Raw genomic sequence first — 20714 nt, 5'->3', positions numbered from 1 at the left:
GGCATTCAGAACATATAGCACGTTGCTGTAAGCAAGCACATTCTCATTCAAAGATGCAAGTTACTATGTAGGAACAAGTTTGTATAGGTATTTCAAAGATGCCCAGAACTGAGCTAAACTTGGTATGTGTCCAACTCCTAGAAATAACTTCATGCTCCATCTCCCTTACTTCCAGCTAGTAAGGATCACATAATTCCTAACAAAGTTTAGACACAGTTTCCCAAATCGTGCATTCAGAACATATAGCACGTTGCTGCAAGCAAGCACATTCTCATTCAAAGTTGCAAGTTACTATGTAGGAACAAGTTTGTATAGGTATTTCAAAGATGCCCAGAACTGAGCTAAACTTGGTATGTCTCCAACTCCAAGAAATAACTTCATGCCCCATCTCCCTTACTTCCAGCTAGTAAGGATCACATAATTCCTAACAAAGTTTTGACACAGATTCCCAATTCGGGCATTCAGAACATATAGCACGTTGCTGTAAGCAAGCACATTCTCATTCAAAGATGCAAGTTACTGTGTAGGAACAAGTTTGTATAGGTATTTCAAAGATGCCCAGAACTGAGCTAAACTTGGTATGTGTCCAAATCCTAGAAATAACTTCATGCCCCATCTCCCATACTTCCAGCTAGCAAGGATCACATAATTCCTAACAAAGTTTTGACACAGATTCCCAATTAGGGCATTCAGAACATATAACACGTTGCTGTAAGCAAGCACATTTTCATTCAAAGTTGCAAGTTACTATGTAGGAACAAGTTTGTATAGGTATTTCAAAGATGCCCAGAACTGAGCTAAACTTGGTATGTGTCCAACTCCTAGAAATAACTTCATGCCCCATCTCCCTTACTTCCAGCTAGTAAGGATCACATAATTCCTAACAAAGTTTTGACACAGATTCCCAATTCGGGCATTCAGAACATATAGCACGTTGCTGTAAGCAAGCACATTCTCATTCAAAGATGCAAGTTACTATGTAGGAACAAGTTTGTATAGGTATTTCAAAGATGCCCAGAACTGAGCTAAACTTGGTATGTGTCCAACTCCTAGAAATAACTTCATGCCCCATCTCCCTTACTTCCAGCTAGTAAGGATCACATAATTCCTAACAAAGTTTTGACACAGATTGCCAATTCGGGCATTCAGAGCATATAGCACGTTGCTATAAGCAAGCACATTCTCATTCAAAGATGCAAGTTACTAGGTAGGAACAAGTTTGTATAGGTATTTCAAAGATGCCCAGAACTGAGCTAAACTTGGTATGTGTCCAACTCCTAGAAATAACTTCATGCCCCAACTCCCTTACTTCCAGCTAGTAAGGATCACATAATTCCTAACAAAGTTTTGACACAGATTGCCAATTCGGGTATTCAGAACATATAGTACGTTGCTGTAAGCAAGCAGATTCTTATACAAAGATGCAAGTCACTATGTAGGAACAAGTTTGTATAGGTATTTCAAAGATGCCCAGAACTGAGCTAAACTTGGTATGTCTCCAACTCCAAGAAATAACTTCATGCCCCATCTCCCTTACTTCCAGCTAGTAAGGATCACATAATTCCTAACAAAGTTTTGACACAGATTCCCAATTCGGGCATTCAGAACATATAGCACGTTGCTGTAAGCAAGCACATTCTCATTCAAAGTTGCAAGTTACTATGTAGGAACAAGTTTGTATAGGTATTTCAAAGATGCCCAGAACTGAGCTAAACTTGGTATGTGTCCAACTCCTAGAAATAACTTCATGCCCCATCTCCCTTACTTCCAGCTAGTAAGGATCACATAATTCCTAACAAATTTTGACACAGATTCCCAATTCGGGCATTCAGAACATATAGCACGTTGCTGTAAGCAAGCACATTCTCATTCAAAGTTGCAAGTTACTATGTAGGAACAAGTTTGTATAGGTATTTCAAAGATGCCCAGAACTGAGCTAAACGTGGTATGTGTCCAACTCCTAGAAATAATTTCATGCCCCATCTCACTTACTTCCAGCTAGTAAGGATCACATAATTCCTAACAAAGTTTTGAAACAGATTCCCAATTAGGGCATTCAGAACATATAGCACGTTCTGCAAGCAAGCACATTCTCATTCAAAGTTGCAAGTTACTATGTAGGAACAAGTTTGTATAGGTATTTCAAAGATGCCCAGAACTGAGCTAAACGTTGTATGTCTCCAACTCCTAGAAATAACTTCATGCCCCATCTCCCTTACTTCCAGCTAGTAAGGATCACATAATTCCTAACAAAGTTTTGACACAGATTCCCAATTCGGGCATTCAGAACATATAGCACGTTGCTGTAAGCAAGCACATTCTCATTCAAAGTTGCAAGTTACTATGTAGGAACAAGTTTGTATAGGTATTTCAAAGATGCCCAGAACTGAGCTAAACTTGGTATGTGTCCAACTCCTAGAAATAACTTCATGCCCCATCTCCCTTACTTCCAGCTAGTAAGGATCACATAATTCCTAACAAAGTTTTGACACAGATTCCCAATTCGGGCATTCAGAACATATAGCACGTTGCTGTAAGCAAGCACATTCTCATTCAAAGTTGCAAGTTACTAGGTAGGAACAAGTTAGTATAGGTATTTCAAAGATGCCCAGAACTGAGCTAAACTTGGTATGTGTCCAACTCCTAGAAATAACTTCATGACCCATCTCCCTTACTTCCAGCTAGTAAGGATCACATGATTCCTAACAAAGTTTTGACACAGATTCCCAATTCGGGCATTCAGAACATACAGCACGTTGCTGTAAGCAAGCACATTTTCATTCAAAGTTGCAAGTTACTATGTAGCAACAAGTTTGTATAGGTATTTCAAAGATGCCCAGAACTGAGCTAAACTTGGTATGTGTCCAACTCCTAGAAATAACTTCATGCCCCATCTCCCTTACTTCCAGCTAGTAAGGATCACATGATTCCGAACAAAGTTTTGACACAGATTCCCAATTCGGGCATTTAGAACATACAGCACGTTGCTGTAAGCAAGCACATTTTCATTCAAAGTTGCAAGTTACTATGTAGGAACAAGTTTGTATAGGTATTTCAAAGATGCCCAGAACTGAGCTAAACTTGGTATGTGTCCAACTCCTAGAAATAACTTCATGCCCCATCTCCCTTACTTCCAGCTAGTAAGGATCACATAATTCCTAACAAATTTTGACACAGATTCACAATTCGGGCATTCAGAACATATAGCACGTTGCTGTAAGCAAGCACATTCTCATTCAAAGATGCAAGTTACTATGTAGGAACAAGTTTGTATAGGTATTTCAAAGATGCCCAGAACTGAGTTAAACTTGGTATGTGTCCAACTCCTAGAAATAACTTCATGCCCCATCTCCCTTACCTCCAGCTAGTAAGGATCACATAATTCCTAACAAAGTTTTGACACAGATTGCCAATTCGGGCATTCAGAACATATAGCACGTTGCTGTAAGCAAGCACATTCTCATTCAAAGATGCAAGTTACTATGTAGGAACAAGTTTGTATAGGTATTTCAAAGATGCCCAGAACTGAGCTAAACTTGGTATGTGTCCAACTCCTAGAAATAACTTCATGCTCCATCTCCCTTACTTCCAGCTAGTAAGGATCACATAATTCCTAACAAAGTTTAGACACAGTTTCCCAAATCGTGCATTCAGAACATATAGCACGTTGCTGCAAGCAAGCACATTCTCATTCAAAGTTGCAAGTTACTATGTAGGAACAAGTTTGTATAGGTATTTCAAAGATGCCCAGAACTGAGCTAAACTTGGTATGTCTCCAACTCCAAGAAATAACTTCATGCCCCATCTCCCTTACTTCCAGCTAGTAAGGATCACATAATTCCTAACAAAGTTTTACACAGATTCCCAATTCGGGCATTCAGAACATATAGCACGTTGCTGTAAGCAAGCACATTCTCATTCAAAGATGCAAGTTACTGTGTAGGAACAAGTTTGTATAGGTATTTCAATGTTGCCCAGAACTGAGCTAAACTTGGTATGTGTCCAAATCCTAGAAATAACTTCATGCCCCATCTCCCTTACTTCCAGCTAGCAAGGATCACATAATTCCTAACAAAGTTTTGACACAGATTCCCAATTAGGGCATTCAGAACATATAACACGTTGCTGTAAGCAAGCACATTTTCATTCAAAGTTGCAAGTTACTATGTAGGAACAAGTTTGTATAGGTATTTCAAAGATGCCCAGAACTGAGCTAAACTTGGTATGTGTCCAACTCCTAGAAATAACTTCATGCCCCATCTCCCTTACTTCCAGCTAGTAAGGATCACATAATTCCTAACAAAGTTTTGACACAGATTCCCAATTCGGGCATTCAGAACATATAGCACGTTGCTGTAAGCAAGCACATTCTCATTCAAAGATGCAAGTTACTATGTAGGAACAAGTTTGTATAGGTATTTCAAAGATGCCCAGAACTGAGCTAAACTTGGTATGTGTCCAACTCCTAGAAATAACTTCATGCCCCATCTCCCTTACTTCCAGCTAGTAAGGATCACATAATTCCTAACAAAGTTTTGACACAGATTGCCAATTCGGACATTCAGAACATATAGCACGTTGCTGTAAGCAAGCACATTCTCATTCAAAGATGCAAGTTACTATGTAGGAACAAGTTTGTATAGGTATTTCAAAGATGCCCAGAACTGAGCTAAACTTGGTATGTGTCCAACTCCTAGAAATAACTTCATGCTCCATCTCCCTTACTTCCAGCTAGTAAGGATCACATAATTCCTAACAAAGTTTTGACACAGATTCCCAAATCGGGCATTCAGAACATATAGCACGTTGCTGCAAGCAAGCACATTCTCATTCAAAGTTGCAAGTTACTATGTAGGAACAAGTTTGTATAGGTATTTCAAAGATGCCCAGAACTGAGCTAAACTTGGTATGTCTCCAACTCCAAGAAATAACTTCATGCCCCATCTCCCTTACTTCCAGCTAGTAAGGATCACATAATTCCTAACAAAGTTTTGACACAGATTCCCAATTCGGGCATTCAAATCATATAGCACGTTGCTGTAAGCAAGCACATTCTCATTCAAAGTTGCAAGTTACTATGTAGGAACAAGTTTGTATAGGTATTTCAAAGATGCCCGGAACTGAGCTAAACTTGGTATGTGTCCAACTCCTAGAAATAACTTCATGCCCCATCTCCCTTACTTCCAGCTAGTAAGGATCACATAATTCCTAACAAAGTTTTGACACAGATTCCCAATTCGGGCATTCAGAACATATAGCACGTTGCTGTAAGCAAGCACATTCTCATTCAAAGTTGCAAGTTACTATGTAGGAACAAGTTTGTATAGGTATTTCAAAGACGCCCAGAACTGAGCTAAACTTGGTATGTGTCCAACTCCTAGAAATAATTTCATGCCCCATCTCAATTACTTCCAGCTAGTAAGGATCACATAATTCCTAACAAAGTTTTGACACAGATTCCCAATTCGGGCATTCAGAACATATAGCACGTTGCTGCAAGCAAGCACATTCTCATTCAAAGTTGCAAGTTACTATGTAGGAACAAGTTTGTATAGGTATTTCAAAGATGCCCAGAACTGCGCTAAACGTTGTATGTGTCCAACTCCTAGAAATAACTTCATGCCCCATCTCCCTTACTTCCAGCTAGTAAGGATCACATAATTCCTAACAAAGTTTTGACACAGATTCCCAATTCGGGCATTCAGAACATATAGCACGTTGCTGTAAGCAAGCACATTCTCATTCAAAGATGCAAGTTACTATGTAGGAACAAGTTTGTATAGGTATTTCAAAGATGCCCAGAACTGAGCTAAACTTGGTATGTGTCCAACTCCTAGAAATAACTTCATGCCCCATCTCCCTTACTTCCAGCTAGTAAGGATCACATAATTCCTAACAAAGTTTTGACACAGATTCCCAATTCGGGCATTCAGAACATATAGCACGTTGCTGTAAGCAAGCACATTCTCATTCAAAGTTGCAAGTTACTATGTAGGAACAAGTTTGTATAGGTATTTCAAAGATGCCCAGAACTGAGCTAAACTTGGTATGTCTCCAACTCCAAGAAATAACTTCATGCCCCATCTCCCTTACTTCCAGCTAGTAAGGATCACATAATTCCTAACAAAGTTTTGACACAGATTCCCAATTCGGGCATTCAGAACATATAGCACGTTGCTGCAAGCAAGCACATTCTCATTCAAAGTTGCAAGTTACTATGTAGGAACAAGTTTGTATAGGTATTTCAAAGATGCCCAGAACTGCGCTAAACGTTGTATGTCTCCAACTCCTAGAAATAACTTCATGCCCCATCTCACTTACTTCCATCTAGTAAGGATCACATAATTCCTAACAAAGTTTTGACACAGATTCCCAATTCGGGCATTCAGAACATATAGCACGTTGCTGCAAGCAAGCACATTCTCATTCAAAGTTGCAAGTTACTATGTAGGAACAAGTTTGTATAGGTATTTCAAAGATGCCCAGAACTGAGCGAAACGTTGTATGTCTCCAACTCCTAGAAATAAATTCATGCCCCATCTCACTTACTTCCATCTAGTAAGGATCACATAATTCCTAACAAAGTTTTGACACAGATTCCCAATTCGGGCATTCAGAACATATAGCACGTTGCTGTAAGCAAGCACATTCTCATTCAAAGTTGCAAGTTACTATGTAGGAACAAGTTTGTATAGGTATTTCAAAGATGCCCAGAACTGAGCTAAACTTGGTATGTGTCCAACTCCTAGAAATAACTTCATGCCCCATCTCCCTTACTTCCAGCTAGTAAGGATCACATAATTCCTAACAAAGTTTTGACACAGATTCCCAATTCTGGCATTCAGAACATATAGCACGTTGCTGTAAGCAAGCACATTCTCATTCAAAGTTGCAAGTTACTATGTAGGAACAAGTTTGTATAGGTATTTCAAAGATGCCCAGAACTGAGCTAAACTTGGTATGTGGCCAACTCCTAGAAATAATTTCATGCCCCATCTCACTTACTTCCAGCTAGTAAGGATCACATAATTCCTAACAAAGTTTTGACACAGATTCCCAATTCGGGCATTCAGAACATATAGCACGTTGCTGTAAGCAAGCACATTCTCATTCAAAGTTGCAAGTTACTATGTAGGAACAAGTTTGTATAGGTATTTCAAAGACGCCCAGAACTGAGCTAAACTTGGTATGTGTCCAACTCCTAGAAATAATTTCATGCCCCATCTCAATTACTTCCAGCTAGTAAGGATCACATAATTCCTAACAAAGTTTTGACACAGATTCCCAATTCGGGCATTCAGAACATATAGCACGTTGCTGCAAGCAAGCGCATTCTCATTCAAAGTTGCAAGTTACTATGTAGGAACAAGTTTGTATAGGTATTTCAAAGATGCCCAGAACTGAGCTAAACTTGGTATGTGGCCAACTCCTAGATATAATTTCATGCCCCATCTCACTTACTTCCAGCTAGTAAGGATCACATAATTCCTAACAAAGTTTTGACACAGATTCCCAATTCGGGCATTCAGAACATATAGCACGTTGCTGTAAGCAAGCACATTCTCATTCAAAGTCGCAAGATAGTATGTAGGAATAAGTTTGTATAGGTATTTCAAAGATGCCCAGAACTGAGCTAAACTTGGTATGTGTCCAACTCCTAGAAATAACTTCATGCCCCATCTCCCTTACTTCCAGCTAGTAAGGATCACATAATTCCTAACAAAGATTTCACACATATTCCCAATTCGGTCATTCAGAACATATAGCACGTTCCTGTAAGCAAGCACATTCTCATTCAAAGATGCAAGTTACTATGTAGGAACAAGTTTGTATAGGTATTTCAAAGATGCCCAGAACTGAGCTAAACTTGGTATGTGTCCAACTCCTAGAAATAACTTCATGCTCCATCTCCCTTACTTCCAGCTAGTAAGGATCACATAATTCCTAACAAAGTTTTGACACAGATTCCCAAATCGGGCATTCAGAACATATAGCACGTTGCTGCAAGCAAGCACATTCTCATTCAAAGTTGCAAGTTACTATGTAGGAACAAGTTTGTATAGGTATTTCAAAGATGCCCAGAACTGAGCTAAACTTGGTATGTCTCCAACTCCAAGAAATAACTTCATGCCCCATCTCCCTTACTTCCAGCTAGTAAGGATCACATAATTCCTAACAAAGTTTTGACACAGATTCCCAATTCGGGCATTCAAATCATATAGCACGTTGCTGTAAGCAAGCACATTCTCATTCAAAGTTGCAAGTTACTATGTAGGAACAAGTTTGTATAGGTATTTCAAAGATGCCCGGAACTGAGCTAAACTTGGTATGTGTCCAACTCCTAGAAATAACTTCATGCCCCATCTCCCTTACTTCCAGCTAGTAAGGATCACATAATTCCTAACAAAGTTTTGACACAGATTCCCAATTCGGGCATTCAGAACATATAGCACGTTGCTGTAAGCAAGCACATTCTCATTCAAAGTTGCAAGTTACTATGTAGGAACAAGTTTGTATAGGTATTTCAAAGACGCCCAGAACTGAGCTAAACTTGGTATGTGTCCAACTCCTAGAAATAATTTCATGCCCCATCTCAATTACTTCCAGCTAGTAAGGATCACATAATTCCTAACAAAGTTTTGACACAGATTCCCAATTCGGGCATTCAGAACATATAGCACGTTGCTGCAAGCAAGCACATTCTCATTCAAAGTTGCAAGTTACTATGTAGGAACAAGTTTGTATAGGTATTTCAAAGATGCCCAGAACTGCGCTAAACGTTGTATGTGTCCAACTCCTAGAAATAACTTCATGCCCCATCTCCCTTACTTCCAGCTAGTAAGGATCACATAATTCCTAACAAAGTTTTGACACAGATTCCCAATTCGGGCATTCAGAACATATAGCACGTTGCTGTAAGCAAGCACATTCTCATTCAAAGATGCAAGTTACTATGTAGGAACAAGTTTGTATAGGTATTTCAAAGATGCCCAGAACTGAGCTAAACTTGGTATGTGTCCAACTCCTAGAAATAACTTCATGCCCCATCTCCCTTACTTCCAGCTAGTAAGGATCACATAATTCCTAACAAAGTTTTGACACAGATTCCCAATTCGGGCATTCAGAACATATAGCACGTTGCTGTAAGCAAGCACATTCTCATTCAAAGTTGCAAGTTACTATGTAGGAACAAGTTTGTATAGGTATTTCAAAGATGCCCAGAACTGAGCTAAACTTGGTATGTCTCCAACTCCAAGAAATAACTTCATGCCCCATCTCCCTTACTTCCAGCTAGTAAGGATCACATAATTCCTAACAAAGTTTTGACACAGATTCCCAATTCGGGCATTCAGAACATATAGCACGTTGCTGCAAGCAAGCACATTCTCATTCAAAGTTGCAAGTTACTATGTAGGAACAAGTTTGTATAGGTATTTCAAAGATGCCCAGAACTGCGCTAAACGTTGTATGTCTCCAACTCCTAGAAATAACTTCATGCCCCATCTCACTTACTTCCATCTAGTAAGGATCACATAATTCCTAACAAAGTTTTGACACAGATTCCCAATTCGGGCATTCAGAACATATAGCACGTTGCTGCAAGCAAGCACATTCTCATTCAAAGTTGCAAGTTACTATGTAGGAACAAGTTTGTATAGGTATTTCAAAGATGCCCAGAACTGAGCGAAACGTTGTATGTCTCCAACTCCTAGAAATAAATTCATGCCCCATCTCACTTACTTCCATCTAGTAAGGATCACATAATTCCTAACAAAGTTTTGACACAGATTCCCAATTCGGGCATTCAGAACATATAGCACGTTGCTGTAAGCAAGCACATTCTCATTCAAAGTTGCAAGTTACTATGTAGGAACAAGTTTGTATAGGTATTTCAAAGATGCCCAGAACTGAGCTAAACTTGGTATGTGTCCAACTCCTAGAAATAACTTCATGCCCCATCTCCCTTACTTCCAGCTAGTAAGGATCACATAATTCCTAACAAAGTTTTGACACAGATTCCCAATTCTGGCATTCAGAACATATAGCACGTTGCTGTAAGCAAGCACATTCTCATTCAAAGTTGCAAGTTACTATGTAGGAACAAGTTTGTATAGGTATTTCAAAGATGCCCAGAACTGAGCTAAACTTGGTATGTGGCCAACTCCTAGAAATAATTTCATGCCCCATCTCACTTACTTCCAGCTAGTAAGGATCACATAATTCCTAACAAAGTTTTGACACAGATTCCCAATTCGGGCATTCAGAACATATAGCACGTTGCTGTAAGCAAGCACATTCTCATTCAAAGTTGCAAGTTACTATGTAGGAACAAGTTTGTATAGGTATTTCAAAGACGCCCAGAACTGAGCTAAACTTGGTATGTGTCCAACTCCTAGAAATAATTTCATGCCCCATCTCAATTACTTCCAGCTAGTAAGGATCACATAATTCCTAACAAAGTTTTGACACAGATTCCCAATTCGGGCATTCAGAACATATAGCACGTTGCTGCAAGCAAGCGCATTCTCATTCAAAGTTGCAAGTTACTATGTAGGAACAAGTTTGTATAGGTATTTCAAAGATGCCCAGAACTGAGCTAAACTTGGTATGTGGCCAACTCCTAGATATAATTTCATGCCCCATCTCACTTACTTCCAGCTAGTAAGGATCACATAATTCCTAACAAAGTTTTGACACAGATTCCCAATTCGGGCATTCAGAACATATAGCACGTTGCTGTAAGCAAGCACATTCTCATTCAAAGTCGCAAGATAGTATGTAGGAATAAGTTTGTATAGGTATTTCAAAGATGCCCAGAACTGAGCTAAACTTGGTATGTGTCCAACTCCTAGAAATAACTTCATGCCCCATCTCCCTTACTTCCAGCTAGTAAGGATCACATAATTCCTAACAAAGATTTCACACATATTCCCAATTCGGTCATTCAGAACATATAGCACGTTCCTGTAAGCAAGCACATTCTCATTCAAAGATGCAAGTTACTATGTAGGAACAAGTTTGTATAGGTATTTCAAAGATGCCCAGAACTGAGCTAAACTTGGTATGTGTCCAACTCCTAGAAATAACTTCATGCTCCATCTCCCTTACTTCCAGCTAGTAAGGATCACATAATTCCTAACAAAGTTTTGACACAGATTCCCAATTCGGGCATTCAGAACATATAGCACGTTGCTGTAAGCAAGCACATTCTCATTCAAAGTTGCAAGTTACTATGTAGGAACAAGTTTGTATAGATATTTCAAAGATGCCCAGAACTGAGCTAAACGTTGTATGTCTCCAACTCCTAGAAATAACTTCATGCTCCATCTGACTTACTTCCAGCTAGTAAGTATCATATAATTCCTAACAAAGTTTTGACACAGATTCCCTTTTCGGGCATTCAGAGCATATAGCACGTTGCTGTAAGCAAGCACATTCTCATTCAAAGTTGCAAGTTACTATGTAGGAACAAGTTTGTATAGGTATTTCAAAGATGCCCAGAACTGAGCTAAACTTGGTATGTGTCCAACTCCTAGAAATACCTTCATGCCCCAACTCCCTTACTTCCAGCCGGTAAGGATCACATAATTCCTAAAAAGTTTTGACACAGATTCCCAATTCGGGCATTCAGAACATATAGCACGTTGCTGTAAGAAAGCACATTCTCATTCAAAGTTGCAAGTTACTATGTAGGAACAAGTTTGTATAGGTATTTCAAAGATGCCCAGAACTGAGCTATACTTGGTATGTGTCCAACTCCTAGAAATAACTTCATGCCCCATCTCCCTTACTTCCAGCTAGTAAGGATCACATAATTCCTAACAAAGTTTTGACACAGATTCCCAATTCGGGCATTCAGAACATATAGCACGTTGCTGCAAGCAAGCACATTCTCATTCAAAGTTGCAAGTTACTATGTAGGGACAAGTTTGTATAGGTATTTCAAAGATGCCCAGAACTGAGCTAAACGTTGTATGTCTCCAACTCCTAGAAATAACTTCATCCCCCATCTCACTTACTTCCAGCTAGTAATGATGACATAATTCCTAACAAAGTTTTGACACAGATTCCCTTTTCGGGCATTCAGAGCATATAGCACGTTGCTGTAAGCAAGCACATTCTCATTAAAAGTTGCAAGTTACTATGTAGGAACAAGTTTGTATAGGTATTTCAAAGATGCCCAGAACTGAGCTAAACTTGGTATGTGTCCAACTCCTAGAAATAACTTCATGCCCCATCTCCCTTACTTCCATCTAGTAAGGCTCACATAATTCCTAACAAAGTTTTGACACAGATTCCCAATTCAGGCATTCAGAACATATAGCACGTTGCTGCAAGCAAGCACATTCTCATTCAAAGTTGCAAGTTACTATGTAGGAACAAGTTTCTATAGGTATTTCAAAGATGCCCAGAACTGAGCTAAACTTGGTATGTGTCCAAATCCTAGAAATAACTTCATGCCCCATCTCTCTTACTTCCAGCTAGTAAGGATCACATAATTCCTAACAATTTTTGACACAGATTCCCAATTCGGGCATTCAGAACATATAGCACGTTGCTGCAAGCAAGCACATTCTCATTCAAAGTTGCAAGTTACTATGTAGGAACAAGTTTCTATAGGTATTTCAAAGATGCCCAGAACTGAGCTAAACTTGGTATGTGTCCAACTCCTAGAAATAATTTCATGCCCCATCTCACTTACTTCCAGCTAGTAAGGATTACATAATTCCTAACAAAGTTTTGACACAGATTCCCAATTCGGGCATTCAGAACATATAGCACGTTGCTGTAAGCAAGCACATTCTCATTCAAAGTTGCAAGATGCTATGTAGGAACAAGTTTGCATAGGTATTTCAAAGATGCCCAGAACTGAGCTAAACTTGGTATGTGTCCAAATCCTAGAAATAACTTCATGCCCCATCTCTCTTACTTCCAGCTAGTAAGGATCACATAATTCCTAACAGTTTTTGACACAGATTCCCAATTCGGGCATTCAGAACATATAGCACGTTGCTGTAAGCAAGCACATTCTCATTCAAAGTTGCAAGTTACTATGTAGGAACAAGTTTGTATAGGTATTTCAAAGATGCCCAGAACTGAGCTAAACGTTGTATGTCTCCACTCCTAGAAATAACTTCATGCCCCATCTCACTTACTTCCAGCTAGGAAGGATCACATAATTCCTAAAAAAGTTTTGACACAGATTCCCAATTCGGGCATTCAGAGCATATAGCACGTTGCTGTAAGCAAGCACATTCTCATTCAAAGTTGCAAGTTACTATTAGGAACATGTTTGTATATGTATTTCAAAGATGCCCAGAACTGTGCTAAACTTGGTATGTGTCTAACTCCTAGAAATACCTTCATGCCCAAACTCCCTTACTTCCAGCTAGTAAGGATCACATAATTCCTAACAATTTTTGACACAGATTCCCAGTTCGGGCATTCAGAACATATAGCACGTTGCTGTAAGCAAGCACATTCTCATTCAAAGATGCAAGTTACTATGTAGGAACAAGTTTGTATAGGTATTTCTAAGATGCCCAGAACTGTGCTAAACTTGGTTTCTGTCCAACTCCTAGAAATACCTTCATGCCCCAACTCCCTTACTTCCAGCTAGTAAGGATCACATAATTCCTAACAAAGTTTTGACACAGATTCCCAATTCGGGCATTCAGAACATACAGCACGTTGCTGTAAGCAAGCACATTCTCATTCAAAGTTGCAAGTTACTATGTAGGAACAAGTTTGCATAGGTATTTCAAAGATGCCCAGAACTGAGCTAAACGTTGTATGTCTCCAACTACTAGAAATAACTCCATGCCCCATCTCACTTACTTCCAGCTAGTAAGGATCACATAACTCCTAACAAAGTTTTGACACAGATTCCCTTTTCGGGCATTCAGAGCATATAGCACGTTGCTGGAAGCAAGCACATTCTCATTCAAAGTTGCAAGATACTATGTAGGAACAAGTTTGTATAGGTATTTCAAAGATGCCCAGAACTGAGCTAAACTTGGTATCTGTCCAACTCCTAGAAATAACTTCATGCCCCATCTCCCTTACTTCCAGCTAGTAAGGATCACATAATTCCTAACAAAGTTTTAACACAGATTCCCAATTCGGGCATTCAGAACATATAGCACGTTGCTGTAAGCAAGCACATTCTCATTCAAAGTTGCAAGTTACTATGTAGGAACAAGTTTGTATGGTATTTCAAAGATGCCCAGAACTGAGCTAAACTTGGTATGTTTCCAACTCCTAGAAATAATTTCATGCCCCATCTCACTTACATCCAGCTAGTAAGGATCACATAATTCCTAACAAAGTTTGATACAGATTCCTAATTCGGGCATTCAGAACATATAGCACGTTGCTGTAAGCAAGCACATTCTCATTCAAAGTTGCAAGTTACTATGTAGGAACAAGTTTGTACAGGTATTTCAAAGATGCCCAGAACTGTGCTAAATTTCGTATGTGTCCAACGCCTAGAAACACCTTCATGCCCCAACTACCTTACTTCCATCTAGTAAGGATCACATAGTTTCTAACAAAGTTTTGACACAGATTCCCTATTCGGGCATTCAGAACATATAGCACGTTGCTGTAAGAAAGCACATTCTCATTCAAAGTTGCAAGTTACTATGTAGGAACTAGTTTGTATAGGTATTTCAAAGATGCCCAGAACTGAGCTAAAAGTTGTATGTCTCCAACTCCTAGAAATAACTTCATGCCCCATCTCACTTACTTCCAGCTAGTAAGGATCACATAATTCCTAACAAAGTTTTGACCCAGATTCCAAATTCGGGCATTCAGAACATATAGCACGTTGCTGTAAGGAAGCACATTCTCATTCAAAGTTGCAAGTTACTATGTAGGAACAAGTTTGTATAGGTATTTCAAAGATGCCCAGAACTGAGCTAAACTTGGTATGTGTCCAACTCCTGGAAATAACTTCATGCTCCATCTCCCTTACTTCCAGCTAGTAAGGATCACATAATTCCTAACAAAGTTTTGACACAGATTCCCAATTCGGGCATTCAGAACATATAGCACGTTGCTACAAGCAAGCACATTCTCATTCAAAGTTGCAAGTTACTATGTAGGAACAAGTTTGTATAGGTATTTCAAAGATGCCCAGAACTGAGCTAAACTTGGTATGTCTCCAACTCCTAGAAATAACTTCATGCCCCATCTCCCTTACTTCCAACTAGTAATGATCACATAATTCCTAACAAAATTTTGACACAGATTCCCAAATCGGGCATTCAGAACATATAGCACGTTGCTGTAAGCAAGCACATTCTCATTCAAAGTTGCAAGTTACTATGTAAGAACAAGTTTGTATAGGTATTTCAAAGATGCCCAGAACTGAGCTAAACGTTGTATGTCTCCAACTACTAGAAATAACTCCATGCCCCATCTCACTTACTTCCAGCTAGTAAGGATCACATAACTCCTAACAAAGTTTTGACACAGATTCCCTTTTCGGGCATTCAGAGCATATAGCACGTTGCTGGAAGCAAGCACATTCTCATTCAAAGTTGCAAGATACTATGTAGGAACAAGTTTGTATAGGTATTTCAAAGATGCCCAGAACTGAGCTAAACTTGGTATCTGTCCAACTCCTAGAAATAACTTCATGCCCCATCTCCCTTACTTCCAGCTAGTAAGGATCACATAATTCCTAACAAAGTTTTAACACAGATTCCCAATTCGGGCATTCAGAACATATAGCACGTTGCTGTAAGCAAGCACATTCTCATTCAAAGTTGCAAGTTACTATGTAGGAACAAGTTTGTATGGTATTTCAAAGATGCCCAGAACTGAGCTAAACTTGGTATGTTTCCAACTCCTAGAAATAATTTCATGCCCCATCTCACTTACATCCAGCTAGTAAGGATCACATAATTCCTAACAAAGTTTGATACAGATTCCTAATTCGGGCATTCAGAACATATAGCACGTTGCTGTAAGCAAGCACATTCTCATTCAAAGTTGCAAGTTACTATGTAGGAACAAGTTTGTACAGGTATTTCAAAGATGCCCAGAACTGTGCTAAATTTCGTATGTGTCCAACGCCTAGAAACACCTTCATGCCCCAACTACCTTACTTCCATCTAGTAAGGATCACATAGTTTCTAACAAAGTTTTGACACAGATTCCCTATTCGGGCATTCAGAACATATAGCACGTTGCTGTAAGCAAGCACATTCTCATTCAAAGTTGCAAGTTACTATGTAGGAACTAGTTTGTATAGGTATTTCAAAGATGCCCAGAACTGAGCTAAAAGTTGTATGTCTCCAACTCCTAGAAATAACTTCATGCCCCATCTCACTTACTTCCAGCTAGTAAGGATCACATAATTCCTAACAAAGTTTTGACCCAGATTCCAAATTCGGGCATTCAGAACATATAGCACGTTGCTGTAAGCAAGCACATTCTCATTCAAAGTTGCAAGTTACTATGTAGGAACAAGTTTGTATAGGTATTTCAAAGATGCCCAGAACTGAGCTAAACTTGGTATGTGTCCAACTCCTGGAAATAACTTCATGCTCCATCTCCCTTACTTCCAGCTAGTAAGGATCACATAATTCCTAACAAAGTTTTGACACAGATTCCCAATTCGGGCATTCAGAACATATAGCACGTTGCTACAAGCAAGCACATTCTCATTCAAAGTTGCAAGTTACTATGTAGGAACAAGTTTGTATAGGTATTTCAAAGATGCCCAGAACTGAGCTAAACTTGGTATGTCTCCAACTCCTAGAAATAACTTCATGCCCCATCTCCCTTACTTCCAACTAGTAATGATCACATAATTCCTAACAAAGTTTTGACACAGATTCCCAAATCGGGCATTCAGAACATATAGCACGTTGCTGTAAGCAAGCACATTCTCATTCAAAGTTGCAAGTTACTATGTAAGAACAAGTTTGTATAGGTATTTCAAAGATGCCCAGAACGGAGCTAAACTTGGTATGTCTCCAACTCCTAGAAATAACTTCAAGCCCCATCTCCCTTACTTCCAGCTAGTAAGGATCACATAATTCCTAACAAAGTTTTGACACAGATTCCCAATTCGGGCATTCAGAACATATAGCACGTTGCTTAAGCAAGCACATTCTCATTCAAATTTGCAAGTTACAATGTAGGAACAAGTTTGTATAGGTATTTCAAAGATGCCCAGAACTGTGCTAAACTTGGTATGTGTCCAACTCCTAGAAATACCTTTATGCCCCAACTCCCTTACTTCCATCTAGTAAGGATCACATAATTTCTAACAAAGTTTTGACACAGATTCCCTATTCGGGCATTCAGAACATATAGCACGTTGCTGTAAGCAAGCACATTCTCATTCAAAGTTGCAAGTTACTATGTAGGAACAAGTTTGTATAGGTATTTCAAAGATGCCCAGAACTGAGCTAATCGTTGTATGTCTCCAACTCCTAGAAATAACTTCATGCCCCATCTCACTTACTTCCAGCTAGTAAGGATCACATAATTCCTAACAAAGTTTTGACACATATTCCCAATTCGGGCATTCAGAACATATAGCACGTTGCTGGAAGCAAGCACATTCTCATTCAAAGTTGCAAGTTACTATGTAGGAACAAGTTTGTATAGGTATTTCAAAGATGCCCAGAACTGAGCTGAACTTGGTATTTCTCCAACTCCTAGAAATAACTTCATGCCCCATCTCCCTTACTTCCAGCTAGTAAGGATCACATAATTCCTAACAAAGTTTTGACACAGATTCCCAATTCGGGCATTCAGAACATATAGCACGTTGCTGCAAGCAAGCACATTCTCATTCAAAGTTGCAAGTTACTATGTAGGAACAAGTTTGTATAGGTATTTCAAAGATGCCCAGAACTGTGCTAAGCTTGGTATGTGTCCAACTCCTAGAAATACCTTCATGCCCCAACTCCCTTACTTCCATCTAGTAAGGATCACATAATTTCTAACAAAGATTTGACACAGATTCCCTATTCGGGGATTCAGAACATATAGCACGTTGCTGTAAGCAAGCACATTCTCATTCAAAGTTGCAAGTTACTATGTAGGAACAAGTTTGTATAGGTATTTCAAAGATGCCCAGAACTGAGCTAAACGTTGTATGTCTCCAACTCCTAGAAATAACTTTATGCCCCATCTCACTTACTTCCAGCTAGTAAGGATCACATAATTCCTAACAAAGTTTTGACACAGATTCCCAATTCGGGCATTCAGAACATATAGCACGTTGCTGTAAGCAAGCACATTCTCATTAAAAGTTGCAAGTTACTATGTAGGAACAAGTTTGTACAGGTATTTCAAAGATGCCCAGAACTGAGCTAAACTTGGTATGTGTCCAACTCCTAGAAATAACTTCATGCCCCATCTCCCTCACTTCCAGCTGGTAAGGATCACATAAATCCTAACAAAGATTTGACACAGATTCCCAATTCGGGCATTCAGAACATATAGCACGTTGCTGCAAGCAAGCACATTCTCATTCAAAGTTGCAAGTTACTATGTAGGAACATGTTTGTACAGGTATTTCAAAGATGCCCAGAACTGAGCTAAACTTGGTATGTGTCCAACTCCTAGAAATAACTTCATGCCCCATCTCCCTTACTTCCAGCTAGTAAGGATCACATCATTCCTAACTAATTTTTGACACATATTCCCAATTCGGGCATTCAGAACATATAGCACGTTGCTGTAAGCAAGCACATTCTCATTCAAAGATGCAAGTTACTATGTAGGAACAAGTTTGTACAGGTATTTCAATGATGCCCAGAACTGAGCTAAACTTGATATGTGTCCAACTCCTAGAAATAACTTCATGCCCCATCTCCCTTACTTCCAGCTAGTAAGGATCACATAATTCCTAACAAAGTTTTGACACAGATTCCCAATTCGGGCATTCAGAACATATAGCACGTTGCTGCAAGCAAGCGCATTCTCATTCAAAGATGCAAGTTACTATGCAGGAACAAGTTTGTATAGGTATTTCAAAGATGCCCAGAACTGAGCTAAACTTGGTAGGTCTCCAACTCCTAGAAATAACTTCATTCCCCATCTCCTTTACTCCCAGCTAGTAAGGATCACATAATTCCTAACAAACTTTTGACACACATTCCCAATTCGGGCATTCAGAACATATAGCACGTTGCTGCAAGCAAGCACATTCTCATTCAAAGATGCAAGTTACTATGTAGGAACAAGTTTGTATAGGTATTTCAAAGATGCCCAGAACTGAGCTAAACTTGGTATGTCTCCAACTCCTAGAAATAACTTCATGCCCCATCTCCCTTACTTCCAGCTAGTAAGGATCACATAATTCCTAACAAAGTTTTGACACAGATTCCCAATTCGGGCATTCAGAACATATAGCACGTTGCTACAAGCAAGCACATTCTCATTCAAAGTTGCAAGTTACTATGTAGGAACAAGTTTGTATAGGTATTTCAAAGATGCCCAGAACTGAGCTAAACTTGGTATGTCTCCAACTCCTAGAAATAACTTCATGCCCCATCTCCCTTACTTCCAGCTAGTAATGATCACATAATTCCTAACAAAGTTTTGACACAGATTCCCAATTCGGGCATTCAGAACATATAGCACGTTGCTGTAAGCAAGCACATTCTCATTCAAAGTTGCAAGTTACTATGTAAGAACAAGTTTGTATAGGTATTTCAAAGATGCCCAGAACTGAGCTAAACTTGGTATTTCTCCAACTCCTAGAAATAACTTCAAGCCCCATCTCCCTTACTTCCAGCTAGTAAGGATCACATAATTCCTAACAAAGTTTTGACACAGATTCCCAATTCGGGCATTCAGAACATATAGCACGTTGCTGTAAGCAAGCACATTCTCATTCAAATTTGCAAGTTACTATGTAGGAACAAGTTTGTATAGGTATTTCAAAGATGCCCAGAACTGTGCTAAACTTGGTATGTGTCCAACTCCTAGAAATACCTTTATGCCCCAACTCCCTTACTTCCATCTAGTAAGGATCACATAATTTCTAACAAAGTTTTGACACAGATTCCCTATTCGGGCATTCAGAACATATAGCACGTTGCTGTAAGCAAGCACATTCTCATTCAAAGTTGCAAGTTACTATGTAGGAACAAGTTTGTATAGGTATTTCAAAGATGCCCAGAACTGAGCTAAAAGTTGTATGTCTCCAACTCCTAGAAATAACTTCATGCCCCATCTCACTTACTTCCAGCTAGTAAGTATCACATAATTCCTAACAAAGTTTTGACACAGATTCCCTTTTCGGGCATTCAGAGCATATAGCACGTTGCTGTAAGCAAGCACATTCTCATTCAAAGTTGCAAGTTACTATGTAGGAACAAGTTTGTATAGGTATTTCAAAGATGCCCAGAACTGAGCTAAACTTGGTATGTGTCCAACTCCTAGAAATACCTTCATGCCCCAACTCCCTTACTTCCAGCCGGTAAGGATCACATAATTCCTAAAAAGTTTTGACACAGATTCCCAATTCGGGCATTCAGAACATATAGCACGTTGCTGTAAGAAAGCACATTCTCATTCAAAGTTGCAAGTTACTATGTAGGAACAAGTTTGTATAGGTATTTCAAAGATGCCCAGAACTGAGCTATACTTGGTATGTGTCCAACTCCTAGAAATAACTTCATGCCCCATCTCCCTTACTTCCAGCTAGTAAGGATCACATAATTCCTAACAAAGTTTTG

This window comes from Diceros bicornis, chromosome 20, assembly GCF_020826845.1.
Source record: "Diceros bicornis minor isolate mBicDic1 chromosome 20, mDicBic1.mat.cur, whole genome shotgun sequence".
In the NCBI taxonomy this organism is placed as follows: Eukaryota; Metazoa; Chordata; class Mammalia; order Perissodactyla; family Rhinocerotidae; genus Diceros; species Diceros bicornis.
Note: the sequence above shows the minus strand (reverse complement) of the source record.